The sequence below is a fragment of the Salmo salar genome, chromosome ssa17 (genome assembly GCF_905237065.1).
Source record: "Salmo salar chromosome ssa17, Ssal_v3.1, whole genome shotgun sequence".
Lineage (NCBI taxonomy): Eukaryota > Metazoa > Chordata > Actinopteri > Salmoniformes > Salmonidae > Salmo > Salmo salar.
The window spans coordinates 15624178-15651880 of record NC_059458.1 but is presented as its reverse complement, the minus strand read 5'-3'; positions in this window follow the sequence as shown (position 1 = coordinate 15651880).

Here is a 27703-nt window from a genome sequence, read left to right as displayed (position 1 = left end):
GCGTGCACTGGCCGCCCGCGTCTTTCTGTTTATTCCTCTGTTTACCGAAAAGGAGATTCCCGGTCGGAATATTATCGCTTTTTTACGAGATAAATTGCATAAAAATTTATTTTAAACAGCGGTTGACATGCTTCGAAGTACGATAATGGAATATTTAGAATTTTTTTGTCACGAATTGCGCCATGCTCGTAACCCTGATTTACCATTTCGGATAGTGTCTAGAACGCACGAACAAAACGCCGCTATTTGGATATAACGATGGATTATTTGGGACCAAACCAACATTTGTTATTGAAGTAGAAGTCCTGGGAGTGCATTCTGACGAAGACAACGAAGGTAATAACATTTTTGTTATAGTAAATCTAATTTTGGTGAAGGCTAAACTTACCGGGTGTCTAAATAGCTAGCCCGTGATGGCTGGGCTATGTACTTAGAATACTGCAAAATGTGCTTTCACCAAAAAGCTATTTTAAAATCGGACATATCGAGTGCATAGAGGAGTTCTGTATCTATAATTCTTAAAATAATTGTTATGCTTTTTGTGAACGTTTATCGTGAGTAAATTGTTAGTAAATTCCCCGGAAGTTTGCGGGGGGTATGCTAGTTCTGAACGACACATATCCCTCCAAATCTCCGACCACTACCTTGTATCCTTTTCCCTCTTGCTCTCATCCAACACTTCTCACTCTGCCCCTATTCGGATGATATTGTGCCGTCCCAACCTTTGCTCTCTCCCGCGACTCTCTCCTCGTCCATCCTATCATCTCTTCCCTCTGCTCAAACCTTCTCCAACCTATCTCCTGATTCTGCCTCCTCAACCCTCCTCTCCTCCCTTTCTGCATCCTTTGATTTTCTCTGTCCCCTATCCTCCAGGCCGGCTCGGTCCTCCCCTCCTGCTCCGTGGCTCGACGACTCACTACAAGCTCACAGAACAGGGCTCCGGGCAGCCGAGCGGAAATGGAGGAAAACTCGCCTCCCTGCGGACCTGGCATCCTTTCACTCCCTCCTCTCTACATTCTCCTCTTCTGTCTCTGCTGCTAAAGCCACTTTCTACCACTCTAAATTCCAAGCATCTGCCTCTAACCCTAGGAAGCTCTTTGCTACCTTCTCCTCCCTCCTGAATCCTCCTCCCCCCCCCCCTCCCTCTCTGCGGATGACTTCGTCAACCATTTTGAAAAGAAGGTTGACGATATCCGATCCTCGTTTGCTAAGTCAAACGACACCGCTGGTCCTGCTCACACTGCCCTACCCTGTGATTTGACCTCTTTCTCCCCTCTCTCTCCAGATGAAATATCGCGTCTTGTGACGGCCGGCCGCCCAACAACCTGCCCACTTGACCCTATCCCCTCCTCTCTTCTCCAGACCATTTCCGGAGACCTTCTCCCCTTCCTCACCTCGCTCATCAACTCATCCTTGACCGCTGGCTACGTCCCTTCCGTCTTCAAGAGAGCGAGAGTTGCACCCCTTCTGAAAAAACCTACACTCGATCCCTCCAATGTCAACAACTACAGACCAGTATCCCTTCTTTCTTTTCTCTCCAAAACTCTTGAACGTGCCGTCCTTGGCCAGCTCTCCTGCTGTCTCTCTCAGAATGACCTTCTTGATCCTAATCAGTCAGGTTTCAAGACTGGGCATTCAACTGAGAATGCTCTTCTCTGTGTCACGGAGGCTCACCGCACTGCTAAAGCTAACTCTCTCTCCTCTGCTCTCATCCTTCTAGACCTATCTGCTGCCTTTGATACTGTGAACCATCAGATCCTCCTCTCCACCCTCTCCGAGTTGGGCATCTCCGGCGCGGCCCACGCTTGGATTGCGTCCTACCTGACAGGTCGCTCCTACCAGGTGGCGTGGCGAGAATCTGTCTCCGCACCATGCGCTCTCACCACTGGTGTCCCCCAGGGCTCTGTTCTAGGCCCTCTCCTATTCTCGCTATACACCAAGTCACTTGGCTCTGTCATATCCTCACATGGTCTCTCCTATCATTGCTATGCAGACGACACACAATTAATCTTCTCCTTTCCCCCTTCTGATAACCAGGCGGCGAATCGCATCTCTGCATGTCTGTCAGACATATCAGTGTGGATGACGGATCACCAGCTCAAGCTGAACCTCGGCAAGACGGAGCTGCTCTTCATCCCGGGGAAGGACTGCCCGTTCCATGATCTCGCCATCACGGTTGACAACTCCCTTGTGTCCTCCTCCCAGAGTGCTAAGAACCTTGGCGTGATCCTGGACAACACCCTGTCGTTCTCCACTAACATCAAGGCGGTGACCCGATCCTGTAGGTTCATGCTCTACAACATTCGCCGAGTACGACCCTGCCTCACACAGGAAGCGGCGCAGGTCCTAATCCAGGCACTTGTCATCTCCCGTCTGGATTACTGCAACTCGCTGTTGGCTGGGCTCCCTGCCTGTGCCATTAAACCCCTACAACTCATCCAGAACGCCGCAGCCCGTCTGGTGTTCAACCTTCCCAAGTTTTCTCACGTCACCCCGCTCCTCCGCTCTCTCCACTGGTTTCCAGTTGAAGCTCGCATCCGCTACAAGACCATGGTGATTGACTACGGAGCTGTGAAGGGAACGGCACCTCCATACCTTCAGGCTCTGATCAGGCCCTACACCCAAACAAGGGCACTGCGTTCATCCACCTCTGGCCTTCTGGCCCCCCTACCTCTGAGGAAGCACAGTTCCCGCTCAGCCCAGTCAAAACTGTTCGCTGCTCTGGCACCCCAATGGTGGAACAAGCTCCCTCATGACGCCAGGACAGCGGAGTCAATCACCACCTTCCGGAGACACCTGAAACCCCACCTCTTTAAGGAATACCTAGGATAGGATGAAGTAATCCTTCTAACCCACCCCCCCCTTAAAAGATTTAGATGCACTATTGTAAAGTGGTTGTTCCACTGGATATCATAAGGTGAATGCACCAATTTGTAAGTCGCTCTGGATAAGAGCGTCTGCTAAATGACTTAAATGTAATGTAAATGTACATGCTAATGTAAAAAGCTGTTTTTTGATATAAATATGAACTTGATTGAACAAAACATGCATGTATTGTATAACATAATGTCCTAGGGTTGTCATCTGATGAAGATCATCAAAGGTTGGTGCTGCATTTAGCTGTCTTCTGGGTTTTTGTGACATTATATGCTAGCTTGAAAAATGGGTGTCTGATTATTTCTGGCTGGGTACTCTGCTGACACAATCTAATGTTTTGCTTTCGTTGTAAACCCTTTTTGAAATCGGACAGTGTGGTTAGATTAACGAGAGTCTTGTCTTTAAATAGCTGTAAAATAGTCATATGTTTGAGAAATTGAAGTAATAGGATTTTTAAGGTATTTGAAAATCGCGCCACTGGATTACACTGGCTGTTGCATAGGTGGGACGATTACGTCCCGCCTAGCCCAGAGAGGTTTAACAAAGTATAGTTTTGGGCCTCCCGGGTGGCGCAGTGGTCTAAGGCACTGCATCGCAGTGCTAGCTGTGCCACCAGAGATTCTGGGTTCGTGCCCAGGCTCTGTTGCAGATGGCCGCAACCGGGAGGCCCATGGGTCGGCGCACAATTGGCCCAGCGTCGTCCGGGTTAGGGAGGGTTTGGCCGGCAGGGATATCCTTGTCTCATCGCGCACTAGCGACTCCTGTGGCAGGCCGGGCGCGGTGCACGCTGACCAGGTCGCCAGGTGTACGGTGTTTCCTCTGACACATTGGTGCGGCTGGCTTCCGGGTTGGATGTGCATTGTGTCAAGAAGCAGTGTGGCTTGGTTGGGTTGTGTTTCGGAGGACACATGGCTCTCGACCTTCGCCTCTCCCGAGTCCGTACGGGAGTTGCAGCAATGAGACAAGAGTGTGTGCGAGCAAGGAGGCCTACAAACCTGACTCAGTTACACTAGCTCTGTCAGGAGGAAGAGGCCAAAATCCACCCAACTTATTGTGTGAAGCTTGTGGAAGGCTACCCGAAACGTTTGACCCAAGTTAAACTATTTAAAGGCAATGCTACCAAATACTAATTGAGTGTATGTAAACTTCTGACCCACTGAGAAGGTGATGAAAGAAATAAAAGCTGAAATAAATAATTCTCTCTACTATTATTCTGACATTTCACATTCTTAAAATAAAGTGTTGATTCTAACTGACCTAAGACATGGAATTTTTACTAGGATTAAATGTCAGAAATTGTGAAAAACTGATTTTAAATGTATTTGGCTAAGGTGTATGCAAACCTCCAACTTCAGCTGTATATGGTTTCCAGTTTACATAGAGTCCAGTGAATTTCTTTCTGGGCCATCGAGGTGTCTGCTTGGGGGGGGGGTATACACGGCTGTGATTATAATCGAATAGAATTCTCTTGGTAGATAATGCGGTCGGCATTTGATTGTAAGGAATTCTAGGTCAGGTGAACAAAAGGACTTGAGTTCCAACCCTCGCTCAAATTTCGTCTACCTTGTTGTCAAGAGACTGGACATTGGCGAGTAGTATACTCTGGAGCGGTGAGCGATGTGCCCGTCTACAGAACCTGACCAGAAGACCGCTCCGTCTGCCCCTTCTGCGGTGCAGTTGTTTTGGGTCACCTACTGGGATCAGATCCATTGTCTTGGGTGGTGGTTACGAACAGAGGATCTGCTTCGGAAATGTTGTATTCCTGGTCGTAATGTTGGTAAGTTGACGTTGCTCTTATATCCAATAGTTCTTCCCGGCTGTATGTAATAAGACTTAACATTTCCTGGGGTAACAATGTAAGAAATAATACATAAAGAAACTGCAGAGTTTCCTAAGAACGCGAAGCAAGGCGACCATCTCTGTCGGCGCCATTTTGCAAGAATATGATGTGAATGATGATACGATATGTTGTGCAGGCTCTAGCTGATTCAATTATTAATGTACCACGACCTCCCAATCCAACCGAAATCTACAGATAAAGAAGCAAACTGGTAATGTAAAATATATTCAGCAACTCCTCAATGACAATGGAGGTTGATTAGCTTTTGTTACTTCACCAATGGTACATCCTGAAAAACGTTGAAGAGAAAAGTGACACCTTTTCCTACTGATATTTGCAGCGAAATTGCACGTCATGCGTTGATTAGAAATTGAGAATGTCGCCCAATGTCAGCAGGCCTAACTGGCCACGGAAGTCATAACTTAAATCCAAATTGAAATGTAAAGTTGCACTGACTATGAAGCAGTCTGTATCTGCCAAACAAGCTCATAAATGGAAATTAGTCGTTAGTGATAATGAATTGGATTTCTCGTCATTTGATTGTACTTCCTACTGAATGTACTATCTCACGACCTTGGGTAATTAACCATTATCAAAGTGTTTCCATGAGGTACAGCGGAGATGCAGTTGATATCAGGTCTGTAGCACCTCTACAGGATGTTTAGTTTCATTCTGAATCATTCTCAAACAGATGGGCCAGCTATATACTGTATATTTCACAGACCTTAGAGAGAAGACTCCACAGGGGTGGTATGATCACTTGTATTCATTCAACTGATTAAACTGCATCCCGTAGATTGAGTTTCTCTGATCAAATAAGACTAACTGGTGGGAGCTGAACAATATTCTTAAACACACTCCGACTAAGAAAATATGAATTCAAAAGAATGTTCATTTTCAAGCAACCTGTGTTCCTCAATACCTACTGGACCTGACCTGTAGGTAATGTGGTTGTTTTAAAATATTTCCATTTCAAAAGTAAGTCAAGGCTGAACTGTTTATCACTGACTCACAGAAAGCCTTCTGTCTCATAAGGAAAAGTATGACATTGAGGGAAAATGGCATAAAATAGTTTGAAATGACTTACACAATGATATTTTCCCGAAAACCACCCTGAGTATTCAGTTCACAGCTAATACCACTGCTAATGCGAATGCAGCTAATACATCAGATGTGGAAATACATGATATATACAAAAGTATGTGGACACCCCTTCAAATTAGTGGATTTGGCTATTTCAGCCACACCTGTTTCTGACAGCAGTATAAAATCGAGCACACAGCCATGCAATCTCCATAGACAAACATTGGCTATAGAATGGCCTTACTGAAGAGCTCAGTGACTTTCAACTTGGCACTGTCATAGGATAACACCTTTCCAACAAGTCAGTTTTGTGAAATTTCTGCGCTGCTAGAGCTGCCCTGGTCTGTTATTGTGAAGTGGAATTGCTGTTATTGTGAAGTGGAAACGTCTAGGAGCAAAAACGGCTCATCCACAAAGTGGTAGGCCACACAAGCTCACAGAATGGGACCACCGACTGCACACGTAGCGCGTAAAAATCGTCTGTCCTTGGTTGCAACACTCACTACCAAGTTCCAAACTTCTTCTGGAAGCAACATCAGCACAAGAACTGTTCGTCGGGATCTTCATGAAATGGGTTTCTATGGCCAAGCCGCCGCACACAAGCCTAAGATCACCATGTGCAGTGCCAAGCGTCGGCTGGAGTGGTGTAAAAATTACCACCATTGGACTCAGGAGCAGAGGAAACGTGTTCTCTGGAGTGATGAATCACGCTTCACCATCTGGCAGTCCGGCAGACGAATCGGAGTTTGGCGGATGCCAGGAGAACGCTACCTGCCAAATGTAAAGTTTGATGGAGGAGGAATAATGGTCTGGGGCTGTTTTTCATGGTTTGGGCTAGGCCCCTTAGTTCCAGTGAAGGGAAATCTTAATGTTACTTCATATAATGACATTCTAGACAATTCTGTGCCTACAACTTTGTGGAAACAGTTTGGGAAAGGCCCTTTCCTGTTTCACCATGACAATGCCCCAGTGCACAAAGCGAGATCCATACAGAAATAGTTTATTGAGATTGGTGTGGAAGAACTTGACTGGCCTGCACAGAGCCCTGACATCTACCCCATCAAACACCTTTGTGATGATTTGGAACGTTGATTGCGAGCCAGGCCTAATCGCCCAACATCAGTGTCCGACCTAACTAAAGCTCTTGTGGCTGAATGGAAGCAAGTCCCCGCAGCAATGTTCCAACGTCTAGTAGGAAGCCTTCCCAGAAGAGTGGAGGCTGTTATAGCAACAAAGAGGTGACCAACTACACATTAATGCCCATGATTTTGGAATTAGATATTCAACGAGCAGGTGTCCACATACCTTTGGTTATGTAGTGTTTGTTCAAAACAACTTCATGGAATTCCATGAGTCAGGTTTTGAAAAAGCAACAACAACCTAAACAAAAACGATTTGCATGTGACGACCATGGTAAATATTAATTTACCTTTTCAGACTAAAGTGATCTGTGAAAGGAGAACATCAGTAATCCCTTATCTCTTAAAATGTCCTTCCTTTACTTTGTACCAACAGAAATCATTTAATGTGAATATTTTCCTATCTGACGTGGTAACAAGAAATAAACATTGTCTCCCTTTCTAATAAATGTGTGTTAGAAACCAGGATGTAATGCAACTAAAATGGGGATCCACAGCGGTATAATGGGGCAATGCATTGATAAATATTGAACATCCCATAATGAAAGAAGATCAAAAAGCCTGGCAGAAGATGAACAGACATCTCCCAAATAAATAATACATCAGGAACCCCAGGCTCCTAGACATCCATGATCCAACCCAAGATTTAATGAGGGAAAAAATACCAAACATACAGTGGAACATGAAATTGCACTGCGTCCACTGATTATCTTCAACTTCAGCAGTAGTGGAATATACAGCAGCAGATTTGAAAGATAATTATGAAGTGAGTTTACTCCCCTAAGAAAGTTTATTGCTGTATACTGCAGTTCTTGTGTATGCTCATCTGTGAAAGAGACCTTGGTCTCAGCATGACTCCCTGTCGAAATGAAGGTTAAATAAAAATAAACAAGTAAAAAATGTAATAGTTAGTTGCGCTACGGTCCTCCCTGAGAGTTTATTTGGTAAAATGTGAAAAACAAGTTTTATCATGTGTGGATGCGTGTATGACAGATCTTGTGTTTATGACAGTGTCATTTGCTTGTAATAGCGAACAGACTGACATTAACTAACTGTAATGCAAAGTCAGTTTTTTTGGTAAAACTCAGATAAACATTGGTTACTGACATCTAGGAAATTAGCATATTACAGTGACAACAACCCATTACAAATGACAGAAACCAGTTTTGAGGACGGTATGAGAAATGATGGATTGTAATCATCTATCATGCTGCATATAGGCCCAGTTTTAATGTGGTTGCCTTACTTTTTTCTCATGCCAATACGTTTGTGCAAATGAGTTAAGGAATGGAAATCCTATGCATGCAGGGCTCATCACTACCCCACGGACTAAACATAGTCCCTCAGGCCCTTGCCCAGGAGCTTTACCAAGAGGAGTGTTCTAACTGCTCTCATATTCAGTAACATACACAACTAGGGTTCACATGTCTGCAGACTGTTAATGGTGTAGCGTCACACGCTGCAAAGCATTGGACCCGGGATCCAGCCTATTTCATCTTCAAACAAACCTTTAAGTTTCATTTTGATATTCACAGTGCAAAGTGATTTTTGTTCCAGTGCCTCTAGAATATTACGTTTATGATCACCAAAGCTTAGGCTTTATCTGTAAATGTGTCATTCTATATATTGTAGGATTACACAAACCCATAGTTTCTTGTTCAAGACAGGTTTTCCCTGATTAGGGTTTTTCTTTTATCAATACTGGCATTTTGAAGTCAGACGTTTGTAAATGTATCTACAGTGCATTTGGAAAGTATTCAGACCCCTTGACTTTTTCCACATTTTGTTACGTTACAGCCTTATTCTAAAATTGATTTAAAAAAAATAATTCTCAGCAATCTACACACGATTCCCCATAATGACAAAGCAAAAACAAACAACAAATTTTTGCAAATGTATTCAGACCCTTTGCTATGAAACTCAAAAATGAGCTCAGGTGCATTCTGTTTCCATTGATCATCCTTGAGATGTTACTACAACTTGTTTGAATTCAATTGATTGGACATAATTTGGAAAGGCACACACCATATCTATATAAGGTCACACAGTTGACAGTGCATGTCAGAGAAAAAACCTAGCCATGAGGTTGAAGGAATTGTCCGTAGAGCTCCGAGACAGGATTGTGTCGAGGCACAGATCTGGGGAAGGGTACCAAAAATGTCTGCAGCATTGAAGGTCCCCAAGAACACAGTGGCCTCCATCATTCTTAAATGGAAGAAGTTTGGATCCCCATTATACTCCTAGAGCTGGCAGCCCGGACAAACTGAACCGTCACCGAGAAGGGCTTTGGTCAGGGAGGTGACCAAGACCCGATGGTCACTCTAACAGATCTTCAGAGTTCCTCTGTGGATATGGGAGAACCTTCCAGAAGGACAACCATCTCTGCAGCACTCTACCAATCAGGCCTTTATGGTAGAGTGGCCAGACGGAAGCCACTCCACAGTAAAAGGCACATGACAGCCCACTTGGAGTTTGCCAAAAGGCACCTAGAGGACAAAGACCATGAAAAACAAGATTATCTGGTTCTGATGAAAGCAAGAGTGAACTCATTGGCCTGAATGCCAAGTGTCATGTCTAGAGAAAACCTGGCACCATCCCTATGGTGAAGCATTGTGTTGGCAGCATCATGCTGTGGGGATTCTTTTCAGCGTCAGGGACTGGGAGACTAGTCAGAATAGAGGGAAAGATGAACGGCGCAAAGTACAGCGAGATCCTTGATGAAAACCTGCTCCAGAGCGCTCAAGGCCTCAGACTGGGTTTGAAGGTGAACTAACAGGACAATGACACTAGGCACACAGCCAAGACAACGCAGTCGTGGCTTTGGGACAAGTCTCTGAATGTCCTTGAGTGGCCCAGCCAGAGCCCGGACTTGAACCCGATCTAACATCTCTGGAGAGACCTGAAAATACCTGGCCCAACACTATAGCCACTAGGCTAGAATATCCATATTTTACTGTTGCTCCTTCAACATGTAAGATTATGACATCCAGCTGCTACTTCCTGTATGCATTCTGTCTTTTAATTTACTTATTCCATTCAGCTCCAGGTGGTTCCTGCCTTCTTCAGCTCCTCTTCTTTGGTCTTTAGCTTACAGGAGACAAAAGAAACAGTTCAGTTTGTCATTCAAGACCATTGTTGATGTTTCAACTCCTGTGTTAGCAACCGGGTTTTCGCAGATGTTTCTCTGGCTAGTAGGCTGCCATTGTAACACCACTGCAATGTTTAAACTCACAGTCAACATCAATTTCACACCCCATATCGTTAGGAACTAAAATAATGGGCCATTATTTCCCAAGGTGCAGCTTTGAACAACCTGTCTGAATCCTAATGACTACATTTTTATCCAAGGAATTATCCTCAAAGAACAAAAGCATTGCAGATGAAGTTTACTACGGCCCTCTCAGAGAGATCTCTCTATTTTTAAAGCCTCTCTATATTATATAAGCCTTGTCATTATAAGTTAGTCAGCCTTGAGATACGTGTGTAGAACTTTACATTTTGGTTGTAACCTTTTACTTTCATATCAATGGGAGACTTTTGTCTTCCTGTCCACTTTCTAAATAAAATCTGACAGTGCTAATATCTTCCTGCTTTATAATTTTTTTTGACACGTACTGTTTGACCTTATGCATCTATGATATTAATAATCTCGCAGGATTTGAGATTGTCTAGTCTGGTTGAACTTTCATTTATTTTCTGTAAATTTGATTGCAATAGTTCCTACTTCAACTCTGTACAAAAACTTTTTTTTAAAGTGTTTTTGCTTTAGGAAAACTTTCAACTCACTGCCTATGATATCTTTATGAAGAGGAAGACATGACTCTCAACTGTCAAGCCCAAGTGCTCTCATCATTTCAATCACTGACAGAACCCCTCTTCTGTTCTCGAGTGCATACGCTTGCCCGTCTGACATGTGAAGGAGCCTTGGCAACCTGAGTGATTGCACCGATTGGCGTTTTAGTTTACATGCAAAGAGTATCATTGTTCCCTCAATGAAAGCATGTTAGTCCACACAGAATAATATTCTGACTTTCGGCTCTTTTCTGTCTGGACACATCTACCATTTGGACATTATGTTGTCTCTGTCAAACTTGCCCTTTCCAGAACATATTTTCCCACACCGGCCTGTTGAATATTGTCTCTTTAGCAGAAACATGTGAGTCTAGTTGACAGGTGTTGTGAGGGAAACTTATATTGATGTTCAGGAAAGAGAAACCAAACCAATATGTCCAGGTATGTGGTAAAGTGCTATATTAACTTATTTGTATACTGTGTTTCTGTTGTGAGTCCAGTCCAATTCATGCAATGACTACATGTGAAGTGAGTATGAAGTGAATACAAAACATAGCCCTGAAAATTTTAATTCGAGCCAATATGACAACTTGTGGCCAACTACGAGAAAACCCTTAAATAGGTGAGTAGGTGGAGGGGGTAAATAATCAGCTTGCTCTTTCAACAGACTGTATTCCAATTAAAGTGAAATAGGTTAACATAAAATTCATATTACTCATGTTTAGTAAAAAGCAATTCATGATCAGATGGCTGGATCCTTAATCGCTTATCTGTAGGTAAGAGGCAAACTGCATAATTTGTCCAGTAAATGATGGCTTCTCACAACATCCCACGTGCTTGCCAATTACTGGTAAGGCCTACAGTATGCCATTTGTTATCCAATAGTGGGGCTTGACGGTTCTGGGCTACTGCCAATCAACTGTCCGAAATTTAAATGGCAATAAAGGCCATATAAATAATGTCACCCATTATGAGGTTCTATTAAAAGTGACTGCATGCCTCATGCTCTTTTGCTCTCTGAATTTCTCTGTCTGCTGTTTGGTTGTTATCACTCCTTCAGGGGAATAGTCTTTGGAATTGGATGTTTAGCTGTTTATAAGTTTAAAATAAGATACTGTTATTTTCAACAAAGAAAGGGAATTGTCTTTTTGGAGTAGGAGGATTAGTTGTTAAAATATATATATATATATATATATATATATATATATATATATATATATATATATATAAAAACACTTATATTCAACAAAGTAGACATCGAAAGGTTATCATTTTACAAGGTGGATATCAGTTATTTTATACATTTTTGGTTATGCTGTAGTGTCCATATTCTGATGTGTCCATTTTTGATTTGAAGAGACAAAAGAAAATACAAAGAGGTATACCAAACAGATATACAAAGAGATATACCAAAGAGATATACCAAACAGATATACAAAGAGATATACCAAAGAGATATACCAAACAGATATACAAAGAGATATACCAAAGAGATATACCAAACAGATATACAAAGAGATATACCAAAGAGATATACCAAAAGCGTCAGCTAATGGGGATCTGAAAAAGAAAACAATGAAAAAGATAAAGGATATGACTGAACTATAAGTCTGCTAGACAGTATCATCAGCCAAGTTCACATTACTGCTTTATCGTTATTGCCTATTTGGTCTTATCATCTTTTGCCAAATAAACCAAAGTAGCTGTCCATTGTCAAGTTCTCTTTTATTAAGAGCCAACCGATAAGAACACTATGCATAATGATGAGATATGAATAAGATCAACATTTCTTAAGGGGGTTGTGCATGTTTAGCCAAAGCCATTCCACAGCCAAACAGACACAGTGTAATTATGCCAGACACACACACACACACACACACACACACACACACACACACACACACACACACACACACACACACACACACACACACACACACTCTCCTGGAAACAATCGCAAGATGCTAATCTACTGGAGTCTTGCTTTAGGACTTTCAAATAGTATTATCATACGACAATGTGCTTTCAGTCTGTAAGCAGCATTGCCAGCTCGAGAGAAATTCATGTTTTTGCCACCCACTGTGCTGCCTGAATTACGGCTGATAGCATGTCATTGTTACGCAATAAAAGAACAATCATTGTTATTGTTGGAAGTAATTCACATCTGGAAGCATCTGGACGCCATGAAGGCATTTCAGCAAGAAACCCCCCCACCTGGATTGGTGTCATATTGAATCAATGTCAGATCTATTGGTGAGTCTCATACCCTTTGGCGTTACAGTTTTTTACAATCGCTAGGATCCATTTCTCAATACTTAGGTCACTTTTTCAAAACTCTTCACACAGTTCTCCTAACCAACTTGCAGCTTGGTACAGCAGTTCATTTCACATCCAAAAATGCACTAATACTACCAAAACACTTCATACATGTCTCAAATCAACTCATTCTTCCATAACACTAGCAAAGGTTGTCACCCAACAAGCACACTGTCACTCATAAAACAATGACCTAAACAACACTAACAACAGGTAGCATTACACAATGTTTTCTTTTGTAAAATGTCTTTACAAAACAAGAATGACACCTCTCTACTGTTTAGAATTCACTGCATATACGTTACAGGAATGAATCAGACATGATGCAATATACTTCAATATGTTTTATGTCATTTTTTGGCATTGAGTGATTCCAAAATACAAGAATTTGTATATACACCATTTACCGATACATTAGCAATGCTAGTCAACCCTGTCTTCTGCATTTGGCCACATGTTCTCATCCACATCACATCTTATGTCATCTTTGGGCAATACACCTAGGAAATAATATTTTGGCATGCCTGGTCCATCCCTGGCAATCTTCTGCAGATATGTCCAGGCATCCAGCATTCATTGCGTCCAGGAGGGACATTTGATCATGTGGATGGTGGTCATAAACCTTCCACCTCCATGAGGAAAACATTTCCTCTATGGGGTTGAGGAATGGAGAGTAAGGTGGGAGGAAAAGTGACACCATCCTGGGATGGGCTGCAAACCACTCTGTGACTGCACGGGAGTGGTGAAATGCCACATTGTCCCATACAATTACAAACATTGGCCGATTTCGCCTCACTGCAACCCTTTCCTCACCTGGCACAACCTTCCATAGAGGTCATCCAGGAATGAAATGAGACGCTCATTGTTGTATGGCCCAATTAGTGATTTGTGTAACAGCAATCCATCAGAGGATATTGCTGCACACATTGTGAAGTTGGCACCCCTCTGGCCCGGGACATCCACTGTGGCTCTTTTCCCAATCACATTCCTTCCTCGCCGCCGTGTTTTGGCCAAGTTGAAATCAGCCTCATCCACAAAGATGAATATGTGGGGTGTTTGCCTGGCTTCAATCTCCATGACTCTCTAAAATAAATCCACAAGGCAACATATGAGTTATACCTAAAAACATGCTATTGTGGGCCTCGGTCCTGTTTGGTTTTGTTCAAAACCAGTTCTGTATTTTATATTCATCTTACCTGGACATATTGGTTCCTGAGTTGCTTGACTCGTTCAGAGTTCCTCTCAAAGGGGACAGTGTACAGCTGCTTCATCCTGACTTGATGTTGTTTCAGGACTCTAGAAATAGTTGTTATGCTTACATTGTGAATATTTCCAAAGGTAATGTTGTCTGCCAACACTCTGTCCCGAATCTCTGTGAGTTTTATGCCATTGTTTCTGATGACCATATCAACGATTGCAGTTTCCTGCACAGTAGTCAAAATCGTATCTCTCCCACCTGTGTGAGGTAGCCGTTGGGTCCTAAGCAGAAACAATTACACACAAGTGGGTTTGGAGGCTTTGCTCAATTTACTTCTGTAATGTGCAGTTCTGTCAGATGCCCTTGCAGAATGCACATCTTACCTGTTGTTTTGCCAGAAATTTCTCACAATAGATGCCACTGTTGAGCGTTGCAGATTTGGCTGCACTCTCAGACCAGCCTCTCTCATTGATAGACCATGATGTATTACATGATCAATTATAGTAGCTCTAATCTCATCTGAGACTACAGCTCTTGATCTTCCTCTGTCTTCTTCCACCAAACATACGTACTCCTCTCCCTCTCCCAGCCACTCTGCTTCCTCTGTCAGTCACTTCTCTAACTCTGGCTGGTTTCATGTTTACATTACAGTACAGCATTATTCCTAACATGTCCACTTTTGTACAGATGGTAATGAAATTGAAAGACTAACACCTGGGTAGGTGTTCAGCTACAATGGGAATCAGCTGTGGTTGGTCTAATTGTTTTGATAGTATTTCGGTTTTTTAGATTTGGAATATATTTCAATACGGTATTACTGTAGAAATGTAGCAAATTGCTATCTTATTCAAATTTGTGTTATGTTAGGTTTTGAACTTAAGTTTAACAGTTTTGAAAAGAGTATGTAAACGTGCAAATTGGCCTGTAGGTACATAGAGTTTTGGTGGTGGTTGTGTCTGAGTGAGAAAATAAATCATGAAATTTGTAGTCATAGAATTCAATTTGTGCCAAAGCAATGAAAAATGATCCACAGTTTAGCCCACATAGACTGCTGTTGTGCTCACTGTGTGAAGAGTTTTGAAAAATACCTAAGTGTTGAGAAATGGGTCCTAGCGATTGTAAAAAACTGTAATAGTACCCCCATCACATTCCAATTCCTGATTGACATTGTTCTCCAAGACTGTAGCAGGCTTTTACGTCATCACCTACAGTGAGTCTTGGACAGACACACTCCTACACTAGAAGACTTTCACCCAAACTTTCTTAAAACAGGTGGTAAATTATGTTGTGACTTGACTTTAATATTCATTTAAAGACTGTTATTTATGTAATTACCTAAATATGTTTCATTGTTACCCGATTAAATGAATCATGTAACAATTAACTCATTAGGATCTGGGGCACCACGAGAGCAGTTCTTTAACCCTGTGGCATTCGGGTCTGTGGTACCCATTTTCAATGTTAACTAAAATAAAAATGATACAATTAATTATTTTTTCAACCTAAGACTCATTGGCCTTGGCTCATTTTCTGTGAAGAACATGTAAAAGAACACATTTTCATTGAGTGCACACTGTGTACCCCCCTACACATTTATAGTATACTGGATCCAAGGGTAATACAAGTGTGGAAAAGTGTGTGTGTAGGTGAAAACAAGTAAAAATGAAACAAATAGGTTTGCTGTGTGCCTTCACTCTGTCTTCCTCCTCCCTAGGCCTGCTGTTTCAACATAGCGCCAAGAATCTACTTTTCTTGCACTCTTTATCCTTTGGTTGGAGATATCCCTCCAGTGGTGTGGGGGTTGTGCTTTGGCAAAGTGGGTGGGGTTATATCCTACCTGTTTGGCCCTGTCCGGGGGTTTCATCGGATGGGGCCACAGTGTCTCCTGACCCCTCCTGTCTCAGCCTCCAGTATTTATGCTGCAGTAGTTTATGTGTCGGGGGGCTAGGGTCAGTCTGTCACATCTGGAGTATTTCTCTTGTCTTATCCGGTGTCCTGTGTGAATTTAAATATGCTCTCTCAAATTCTCTCGGCTATGAAAAAGCCAACTGACACTTACTCTTGTGTTGCTGACTTGTTGCACCCTCAACAACTACTATGATTATTATTATTTGACCATGCTGGTCATTTATGAACATTTGAACATCTTGGCCATGTGCTGTTATAATCTCCACCCGGCACAGCCAGAAGAGGACTGGCCGCCCCTCATAACCTGGTTCCTCTCTAGGTTTCTTCCTAGGTTTTGGCCTTTCTAGGGAGTTTTTCCTAGCCACCGTGCTTCTACACCTGCATTGCTTGCTGTTTGGGGTTTTAGGCTGGGTTTCTGTACAGCACTTTGAGATATCAGCTGATGTAAGAAGGGCTATATAAATACATTTGATTTGATTTGATTTGATTTAGTGGGTGAAACTACGCAATGTCTTGCGGGAACCTGCACAATGTTATTACAATACATTATTTCGATACATTGTAAAATAAAATCAGTATTTTCCCACACTCTACCCCAGCCAGGAGCAAATTGGGGGAGGGACACAAAAATAAATAGCTTTGCATGTGTGGCTCCTTACCACAATCAATCAGCATGGCAAAAATAATCTCTGCTCAGAGGGCCTTAGAATTTCTTTTGTAGAGAGAGAAGCTATTGTGGAAGGAGCGTCTTCCACTTTGAAAGATTAAGAATTTTCAGAATATGAGGATCATGTCTCTGTCAATTCGGAGTCTGACAGTGAGTTGGAAGAAGACGATGAGATTGACCCTCAGCCAGCCCCAGGACCAGCCAGTCAGCAGCCAGCCCCAAGACCAGCCCGTCAGCAACCAGCTCATCAGCAGCCTGCAGGAGGAAAAATATGGATATGGATGTCAAAAAATGCTTCAATTTAATGGTCTTCTTGCCCTAGGAATGAGCCACCCCACATGGCTGCCAATATGATAAGGATGCAACCAGGGCCGACGCAGATGGTGGTTACTCAAGTGCAGAACATAAAGTCTTCTTTTGAACTGTTCATCCCAGACACCAACCAGAAAATCATTCTGGACTGCACTCATTTGGAGGGATGTCCTGTTTTTGGAGAGAAATAGAAGGAGATGGACAAAGCCCATTTACATGCATACTTTGGGGATCTTATCCTTGCTGGTGTTTTCAGATCCAATGGGGAATCCACAGAATCCCTGTAGGATGCAGAAACTGGCAGATAACTTTTCCATGCAACAATGTCTCTGGAAAACTTCCCGATTATTTCCAGGATTATCCGCTTCAATAACCAAGACATCAGACCAGCTCGGCTGCAGAGAGACAAGCTAGCTGCAATCAGGTCAGGGTGGGACAAGTGGGTGGACAGCCTTCCCCTGTTTTACAACCCTGTGCCCAACGTTATTGTTGATGAGCAGCTTATGCCATTCAGGGTTAGCTGCCCCTTCAGGGAGTACATACCGTCTAAATGGGAAAATATGGAATCAAGATCTGGGCTGCTTGTGATGCTGCTTCATCATATGCGTGGAACATGCAAACGTATACGGGGAAGCCAGATGGAGGAGCCCCTGAGAAGAACCAAGGGATGTTAGTTGTCCTGGACGTGACACAGGGACTCCGTGGCCACATCACATGCAATAACTTTTTTACTTCGCACAAGCTGGGACAGGAGCTCCTCAAGAGGAAGCTGACGATGGTAGGAACAGTACAAAAAGACAAGCCAGAGCTCCCATCTCAGCTGTTGAATACACGGAACAGGCCTATCAATTCTTCTAAGTTTGTGTTCACGGCCAACACGTCCCTAGTGTCCTACGTGCCAAAGCAAGGTAAAATGTGGTACTCATGAGTACGCTGCATAGGGATGGGAGAATCTGTGGCCAGGAACATCAAAAAACAGAAAACATAATGGATTACAATTCCACAAAAGGAGGGGTGGACAATTTAGACATGCTGGTGACTGGCGGCTACAGCTGCAAAAGAAGAAACCTATGCTGGCCATGTGAAATTCTTCAACACCTTGGGCATCTCGGCATACAACGCGTTTGTCATCTGGATGGTGTTGAGCAGAGAAAAACTCTTTTTAATAAATAAACAAAACAATAAACACGAAACAACGCACCAACATGAAACAGAGTCAATAACACCTGAGGAAAGAACCAAGGGGACTGACAGATCTAGGGAAGATAATCAAGGAGGTGATGGAGTCCAGGTGAGTGTCATGAGGTGCTGGTGCGCTTGACGATGGTGATAGGTGTGCGGGATAATCAGCTGCTTGATGACCTAGAGACCGGAGAGGGAGTATACGTGACAGATAAATATAATCTAGCAGAGGTAAATGGCAAATATTAACCATGTATGTTGTCTATATTGCTTCTAATTGATATATGTCAACATATAAGTATTAAGTATTTTAGTTTCAATTGTAATGGCTGTATTGTTTTAAAACCCCAATAATGTTGTGGGTCCATCAGACCCATGAACACTAGGTGAATAACAAAAACATGAACACCACACAAGGGATTAACCTCTTGGGGCTAGGTGGGACGCTAGCGTGCCACCCGTGGTGCACTCCATCAACAGCAGGTGCATTTCAAGAGCGGCAAATTTGAATCCAAATAAATGTCAAAATTCAAATTTTTCAAAAATACAACTATGTTACACCATTTGAAAGATAAACATCTCCTTAATCTAACCACGTTTTACGATTTCAAAAAGGTTTTACGGCGAAAGCATAAATTTAGAGTATGTTAGGACAGTACATTTACAAGAGTTGTGTGTAATGTTTTGTCAAGTCAAAGACAGGGTCACCAAAACCATAAAACCAGCTAAAATGATGCACTAACCTTTTACAATCTCCATCAGATGACACTCCTAGGACATTATGTTAGACAATGCATGCATTTTTAGTTCTATCAAGTTCATATTTATATACAAAAACAGCGTTTTACTATGGCATTGATGTTGAGGAAATCGTTTCCCTCCAATAACCGGCAGTCAAGTCAGCGTCAGAAATTAAATAATTAAAATTAGAAAACATTGGTAAAATATTATATTGTCATTTAAAGAATTATAGATTTACATCTCTTGAACGCAATCAACTTGCCAGATTTAAAAATAACCTTACTGGGAAATCACACTTTGCAATAATCTGAGCACTGCGCCCAGAAAAATACGCGTTGCGATACAGACTAGACGTCATGTTGGGGAGATCTAAAATCGAAAATACTATGTAAATAATCCATTACCTTTGATTCTCTTCATCAGATGTCACTTCCAGGTATCACAGGTCCATAACGAATGTAGTTTTGTTCAAAAAAGCTCATCATTTATGTCCAAAAATCTCCGTCTCGTTAGCACATGATGTAAGCCAGCCGGACTTCTCGTCATGAACGAGGGGAAAAAATATATTTCCGTTCGTTCAAACATGTCAAACGTTGTATAGCATAAATCATTAGGGCCTTTTTAACCAGAACATGAATAATATTCAAGGTGGACGAATGCATACTCTTTTATAACGTATTGGAACGAGGGTACCCAACATGAACTAGCGCCAGGTGTCTAATGGGACATCACCGTTCCATGGCTCTTGTTCGGTCAGATCTCCCTCCAGAAGACTCAAAACACTTTGTAAAGGCTGGTGACATCTAGTGGAAGCAATAGGAAGTGCCAAAATATTCCTAAACCCCTGTGTTTTTCAATGGGATAGGTTTAAAGTCAATACAACACATCAGGTATCCACTTCCTGTCAGAAAATGTCTCAGGGTTTTGCCTGCCAAATGAGTTCTGTTATACTCACAGACACCATTCAAACAGTTTTGGAAACTTTAGAGTGTTTTCTATCCATATATAATAAGTATATGCATATTCTAGTTACTGGGTAGGATTAGTAACCAGATTAAATCGGGTAAATTTTTTTTATCCAGACGTGCAAATGCTGCCCCCTAGACCCAACAGGTTAAAGAGCTACCATCTCCCAAATTAAACTCTAAAAGTCTTTACCTATCACATCTATAAACAGTCAACTTATTAATCATAACCTCATATCATCACTCTGAACAGTCGTAACCTCTTTGCATCTGCAAAAACCCGAGCCTTACTCATGATTCAGTACTACACAAATTGGTTTAGTTATATATTTACTAGCTAATTAAATGTTAACACAGGATAAACATACACACTTAATACAGTAAAAACAGGTCCTCAGCGAATTGACAACAATGTGGCTGCTTGTTACAAAAGAGATGGAGAGGGTGATGTGTCGTGTAGTCTTGAACAGAACTACAGAGTTTATTTTTATTCCATTCGCTCTTGAAGATGCTTATTTGAAGATAGGCTAGCCAGCTGTGTCGATGGTTCCCAGTGGGGTGACAAGAGTAGCGTAATACGACGGTTTGAGCAGGGTAGTAGAATGGTCCTACTCTAATTCGCTTTCGAAGAGACTTTACTTAGGACAGGTAATCAGCCGTACCAGTGATTGTCCGGGAGGTGAGTTTATCATCTCTACCTCGTGTTGAGATTCACATTTTAAACCACTTTCAATGTAGAGCTGCAGCTTGACGCTTTTCTGGTTTATTATGTTCATTTCTTGACTCATCATTTATACAGCTTGTTCGAAAGGGGCAGTTCCGTCAGGCTGACACGCTCTCTGACCTCACTCGGGGGCGTGACTTGTCACTTTAACTGTAAAGTCTGCTACAAACTCACACTCTCAAACACGCAGATCCCCTGAACGCAGCTCACTTTCCAGCCCACTTTACAGCTTACACTCTCAAACAAATAGATCCTGTGAACGCAGCTCACTCTCCAGATCCCAATCACCCAAATTCTGATCACCTGTTCACACACCTGTATGTCATTATCACACACTATTTAGTTTAGTTCTTTGCACCCCATCATTGTGAGGTATTGTTTGTTTTGTGACACACTTCTATTCGAAGCTCTGTTTTTCCCGTAATTTAATCCTCCCGTGAATGATAGTTTTTGCCTGCCTCACTAATGACGCCTTTTGCCTATTCCCTGCCTGTACTTTAGCCTATCAGATTTCCTGTTATCAACCTATTGCCTGATCTCCCGGATGACGTTACTAGCCTTTTCCCTGCCTGTACAATTTGCCTTTTTGGACCCCTTGTGTATGACCTTCTGCCTGCCCCTGGACCCAGTTACCTGCCTCTTCCTGTGGTCCTTTACAAATAAACACCTGCTGCGCCCTGCGCTTGAAACCAGCTCTCTGTCTCCCACTGTGTTCATTACATGAACAAAGTAATGTAAAACAATTATCTCTTTTAGTTTCTCAAATCACATCCCTCTCTTGACAAAAACACTTTCATAATTGTTCATATAAATTGCACTATGCATAGTATGGAAACTTCGTACATGTAGTGGGTATACTTTCCAAGTTACAGTATTTCCTTTATAACATTTTTAATGATTTCCCAAAATAACAAACAAAATTACATTAGTGTTCTGTAGATCGCCTCTGACCATTCCCCATGTTCTATGTTAGAAATATTGTTCCAGTATTCGCTTTTGAACGTGTTAGATTTTCGGCGGAAAAAAGTATCTTTAAACAAAGTACATTCCTTTGGTGAATATTCGAGAGGGCACGAGTTGTTAATCCCTTCTAGTTCTTTCCTCCCCACTCTGCGGGTGAGAGGGGGTCTGATTGAAGTTATTCATTGCAAACCTGATCTGACCTATTTAGATTCTTGTGGACAGTCATGACAATTATCAAGGATGTCCAAGGTACTGGCTGAAGCTGAATAGATTTATCACAGGATCATACTGCATATCTGATAAGACCTGCATCAACTTAGTATTCATTACATGCAGAGAGAGAGAGAGAGAGAAAGACACAGAGAGAGAAATAGAGAGAGAGCGCAAAAGAAACAGAGAGAGACAGAAATAAAGAGAGCACCAAAGAAATAGAGAGAACACAAAATTAATATAAAGAGAGACATATATCATATTACAGTAGTGTATGTAAAATGTGCACATGCCTGACGGCTGCAGATCAATTAAATATAAATACCTCATAATAGTATTAGAATTATTCACCATACCTTTGTCTCTACCCTTTTCTCTTTTCTCTTCTGACAGTAGTGGAACCGAACAATTGATTGTTGTACTGCATTGATTGAATAGCTAGAGGTGAACTGACAAGGCTCATCGACATTGATCAATAATGCGGTTTGCTTCATGTTAGTATTGAACAAAAAAAACAATATATACATTGATGAATACATCATGTGACATAAGCAACCTCCCAATGAAGACATCGCTGATATACAATGACAAGGTATGTATACTTCGTATAGGTGAAATTATGTATTGTTCATGTTATGGGTTAATAAAGCATCTATATGCAAGATCAGTGAGAGAACAGTGTTTCATAGAGTGCAGCATCTCAGAGGTCATACTCTCTAGTGGAAACATCTGTGGCGTGTCTATATTAATCATGTTTATCCCTGGTCTAATTCCCCTGTTTTCTATAGGCACAATATAACCATGATGAAACTGCAGCTAGCAGCACATCAACTCATGTCTGTGGACGACAACAAGGATTTATGAAACACAAAATGGCCTGTTTCCATCCAGTTATTACATGTCTCCTGTGTTATTGTCTTCACTCAAAAAAACAATGTTTGCGTATTTGTAATTAGAGCACCTCTTGCTGTATTATCTGAAGACAAAATTGGCATGGCAGACTTTGGCAGGCTAAGCAATTAACACATCCAATTATAGGAGAATAACCCCAGTTTGGTCCCAAAGATAGAAACAGCTGGAGCATGATCAAACAGATTGCATTATTGTGTAAGGCAACATAAGCCAAGATTAAGCATAATTTGTTTGGCCTCTCTCACAGTAACTTTTTTCTCACCGATTCAATGGAACGGCCACAAGAGCTTTACGTTTGTGTGCTGGCAATCTTTATTTAAATTTTTTCTTAAAGATATTTTAGCAAACAGTGACGCAAAACTGGGTAATTATTCAAAGTCCTCTTTTAGCCACTTCTCCCCTTTCTCACTGAAGACTGATTCTGCAGCAAAATGAGCAAATGCTCTTTTAAAAGGCTATTGAAAGAAACACAGCTAAACCCCAAACTACTGTTGGTTCCATCCTTACACCATATAGTAAACCCCTCTCTTTAATAGAATGTCTTTAATCCAGAGGCATGGTGGATAAAGCAGTATGGAAAATCATGTTTAGGAGATTAGCAGGGATCCTCGTTCTTACTGCAGCTTATCACTTGTGGGGGCTTTTTTTTACCCTCACTGTGGGGACCTAGACTAACACATTACGCTGCAGTTTTGGCTGAGGCTTTGGCTGAGGCTGCTCCCTCTGCTGAGACAGAGTACAGTTCAGAAGAAAAAAAAAACCTTTGATTTCCTCCTCCATTGCTCCTTCCCTCTCTCCCTATCCTCGTCTCTGGGTTTTCTATCCCCCACTCGACACAACAGCACAACTTGCTATAAACAAGCTTCTAAAGAACCTCTATCCTGAAGCAGATACATTACAATATTAATTAACTATGAGGTAGAGCTATATTAAAGGGATACTGCGAGATTCTGGCATTTGTGGTACCATTTGTATGTCTCTGAGTGCATTATGAAGGAAGTTCAAGGTAGTTTCGTGAGCCAATGCGAACTAGCGTTAGCGCAATGACTGGTAGCAATGCTACCGTACCTGTAGACTTCCAGTCAGTCACTGTGCTAACGCTCATATTGTATTAGTAAAATCATGCGTTGGAAGTACCGAAACAGATATACTTTGGTGATGCTCTGAGGGAGGGAGGTTCTATGAAGAGAGGGAGAGAAGAAGAGGAGAGGAGACAGTGAGATCTTGTGCGGTGAGATATAGAGGGAAATCTCCAGAGCCTTTCCAATCCTTACAAACATTTCAGAGAGACAGACAGACAGACATTGAGAAAGAGAGAAAGAGAGAGAGCTGGGCAATTTTGCAGAGGGGAATAAAACAAGAAGCACTTGAGAACATGCATTTGATTCTCCTTAAATCCTACCAGGTATACAATAGTTTCTAATAGTTCAGTTTCCATAGTTACCATTTCAATCCTTTCTATCACCCATATTTTAATGAAAAATACTTAATATGCAACCTTGCAATGATTCACATTACTATAGAGACGGACAATTTACCAACATTTCCCAGACTTGTTTTGGTGTATCAATTGTTCTCGTCCTGATCTTTATCCTCACTGACTCAAGAGTCATCATTTTTTTGGGGGGGTAGTGTTGCAATGGACGAACCATGACGATAACGAAGGACGGGAGGGGGCGTTGTTCCCCATCTCGGACTGTTGCCTTTGGTGCGTTGTGACCCTGATGCATGGTGATAAGTTAATTAATGGAGAAGTTTGGAGATAAACCGGTCTGCAGTTGCTGATAAGGAAGGAAATATGAAGCCCCTAAGCAGATTTGGAGGCCTCTAATTAAGTTTCCCAGCTATTACATTAAACCTTTGATATGAATAATCCACAACCACTGTATCTATATCTCCCCCAGTGGATTTTCTGAGCTGCATGGCATTTCAAACAAACTGTTTGATTTCTACTGTTGTGTCCCTTTGATGTGTAGATGTCACCAGTGCAAGGTTCGTTGGGAAATATGCGTTGGAACCGATTATTACCACACCCATAAAATAAGTCAACATTTAAAAAGCCATGGTTGGGTTTTCTTTAGTATGCAGCATTATAATGCAACATTCAGCTCCCAAGGTACTAGATGAACACCATGTAACATATCCTTCAAATTGGTTTTAGTAATGGTGGCTTTACAAATACAGCGAGGGAAAAAAGTATTTTGTACGTTTGCCCACTGACAAAGAAATGATCAGTCTATCATTTTAATGGTAGGTTTATTTGAACAGTGAGAGACAGAATAACAAATAAATCCAGAAAAACGCATGTCAAAAATGTTATAAATTAATTTGCATTTTAATGAGGGAAATAAGTATTTGACCCCCTCTCAATCAGAAAGATTTCTGGCTCCCAGGTGTCTTTTATACAGGTAACGATCTGAAATTAGGAGCACACTCTTAAAGGGAGTGCTCCTAATCTCAGCTTGTTACCTGTATAAAAGACACCCGTCCACAGAAGCAATCAATCAATCAGATTCCAAACTCTCCACCATGGCCAAGACCAAAGAGCTCTCCAAGGATGTCAGGGACAAGATTGTAGACCTACACAAGGCTGGAATGGGCTACAAGACCATCGCCAAGCAACTTGGTGAGAAGGTGACAACAGTTGGTGCGATTATTCGCAAATGGAAGAAACACAAAAGAACTGTCAATCTCCCTCGGCCTGGGGCTCCATGCAAGATCTCACCTTGTGGAGTTGCAATGATCATGAGAACGGTGAGGAACCAGCCCAGAACTACACGGGAGGATCTTGTCAATGATCTCAAGGCAGCTGGGACCGTAGTCACCAAGAAAACAATTGGTAACACACTACGCCGTGAAGGACTGAAATCCTGCAGCGCCCGCAAGGTCCCCCTGCTCAAGAAAGCAAATATACATGCCCGTCTGAAGTTTGCCAATGAACATCTGAATGATTCAGAGGACAACTGGGTGAAAGTGTAGTGGTCAGATGAGACCAAAATGGATCTCTTTGGCATCAACTCAACTCGCCGTGTTTGGAGGAGGAGGAATGCTGCCTATGACCCCAAGAACACCATCCCCACCGTCAAACATGGAGGTGGAAACATTATGCTTTGGGGGTGTTTTTCTGCTAAGGGGACAGGACAACTTCACCGCATCAAAGGGACAATGGACGGGGCCATGTACCGTCAAATCTTTGGTGAGAACCTCCTTCCCTCAGCCAGGGCATTGAAAATGGGTCGTGGATGGGTATTCCAGCATGAGAATGACCCAAAACACACGGCCAAGGCAACAAAGGAGTGGCTCAAGAAGAAGCACATTAAGGTCCTGGAGTGGCCTAGCCAGTCTCCAGACCTTAATCCCATAGAAAATCTGTGGAGGGAGCTGAAGGTTCGAGTTGCCAAACGTCAGCCTCGAAACCTTAACCTCTATGGGCTAGGTGGGACGCTTGCGTCCCACCTACTCAACAGCCAGTGTAATCCCGTGGCGCGTTATTCAAATTCCTCAAAAATGCAAAAACTTCAATTTTTCAAACATATGACTATTTTACACCATTTTAAAGACAAGACTCTCGTTAATCTAACCACACTGTCCGATTTCAAAAAGGCTTTACAACGAAAGCAAAACATTAGATTATGTCAGCAGAGTACCCAGCCAGAAATAATCAGACTCCCATTTTTCAAGCTAGCATATAATGTCACATAAACCCAAACCACAGCTAAATGTAGCACTAACCTTTGATGATCTTCATCAGATGACAACCCTAGGACATTATGTTATACAATACATGCATGTTTTGTTCAATCAAGTTCATATTTATATCAAAAAACTGCTTTTTACATTAGCATGTGACTAGCATGTGACTAGCATTCCCACCGAACACTGCCGGTGAATTTACTAAAATACTCACGATAAACGTTCACAAAAAGCATAACAATTATTTTAAGAATTATAGATACAGAACTCCTCTATGCACTCGATATGTCTGATTTTAAAATAGCTTTTCAGTGAAAGCACATTTTGCAATATTCTCAGTAGATAGCCCGGCATCACAGGGCTAGCTATTTAGACACCCAGCAAGTTTAGCACTCACCAAAGTCAGATTTACTATAAGAAAAATGTTATTACCTTTGCTGTCTTCGTCAGAATGCACTCCCAGGACTTCTACTTCAATAACAAATGTTGGTTTGGTTCAAAATAATCAATAGTTATATCCAAACAGCGGCGTTTTGACACTATCCGAAAGGGTAAATAAGGGTGACGAGCATGGCGCAATTCGTGACAAAAGAATTCTAAATATTCCATTACCGTACTTCGAAGCATGTCAACCGCTGTTTAAAATCCATTTTTATGCCATTTTTCTCGTAAAAAAAGCGATAATATTCTGACCGGGAATCTGCATTTAGGTAAACAGACGAAAGAAAATAAAGCATTCGGTCGACTCGGGCACGCGCCTAAGCCCATAGTACTCTGATCGGCCACTTGACCAAACGCGATAAAGTGTTTCAGCCAGAGGCTGCCTCGATATCGTTCAGCTTTTTCCCGGGCTCTGAGAGCCTATGGGAGCCGTAGGAAGTGTCACGTTATTGCAAAGATCCTCAGTCTTCAATAAAAAGAGCCAAGATGAAACACAACTTGTCAGACAGGCCACTTCCTGCATGGAATCTTCTCAGGTTTTGGCCTGCCATATGAGTTCTATTATACTCACAGACACCATTCAAACAGTTTTAGAAACTTTAGGGTGTTTTCTATCCAAAGCCAATAATTATATGCACATTCTAGTTACTGGGCAGGAGTAGTAACCAGATTAAATCGGGTACGTTTTTTATCCGGCCGTGTCAATACTGCCCCCTAGCCCTAACAGGTTAATGACTTGG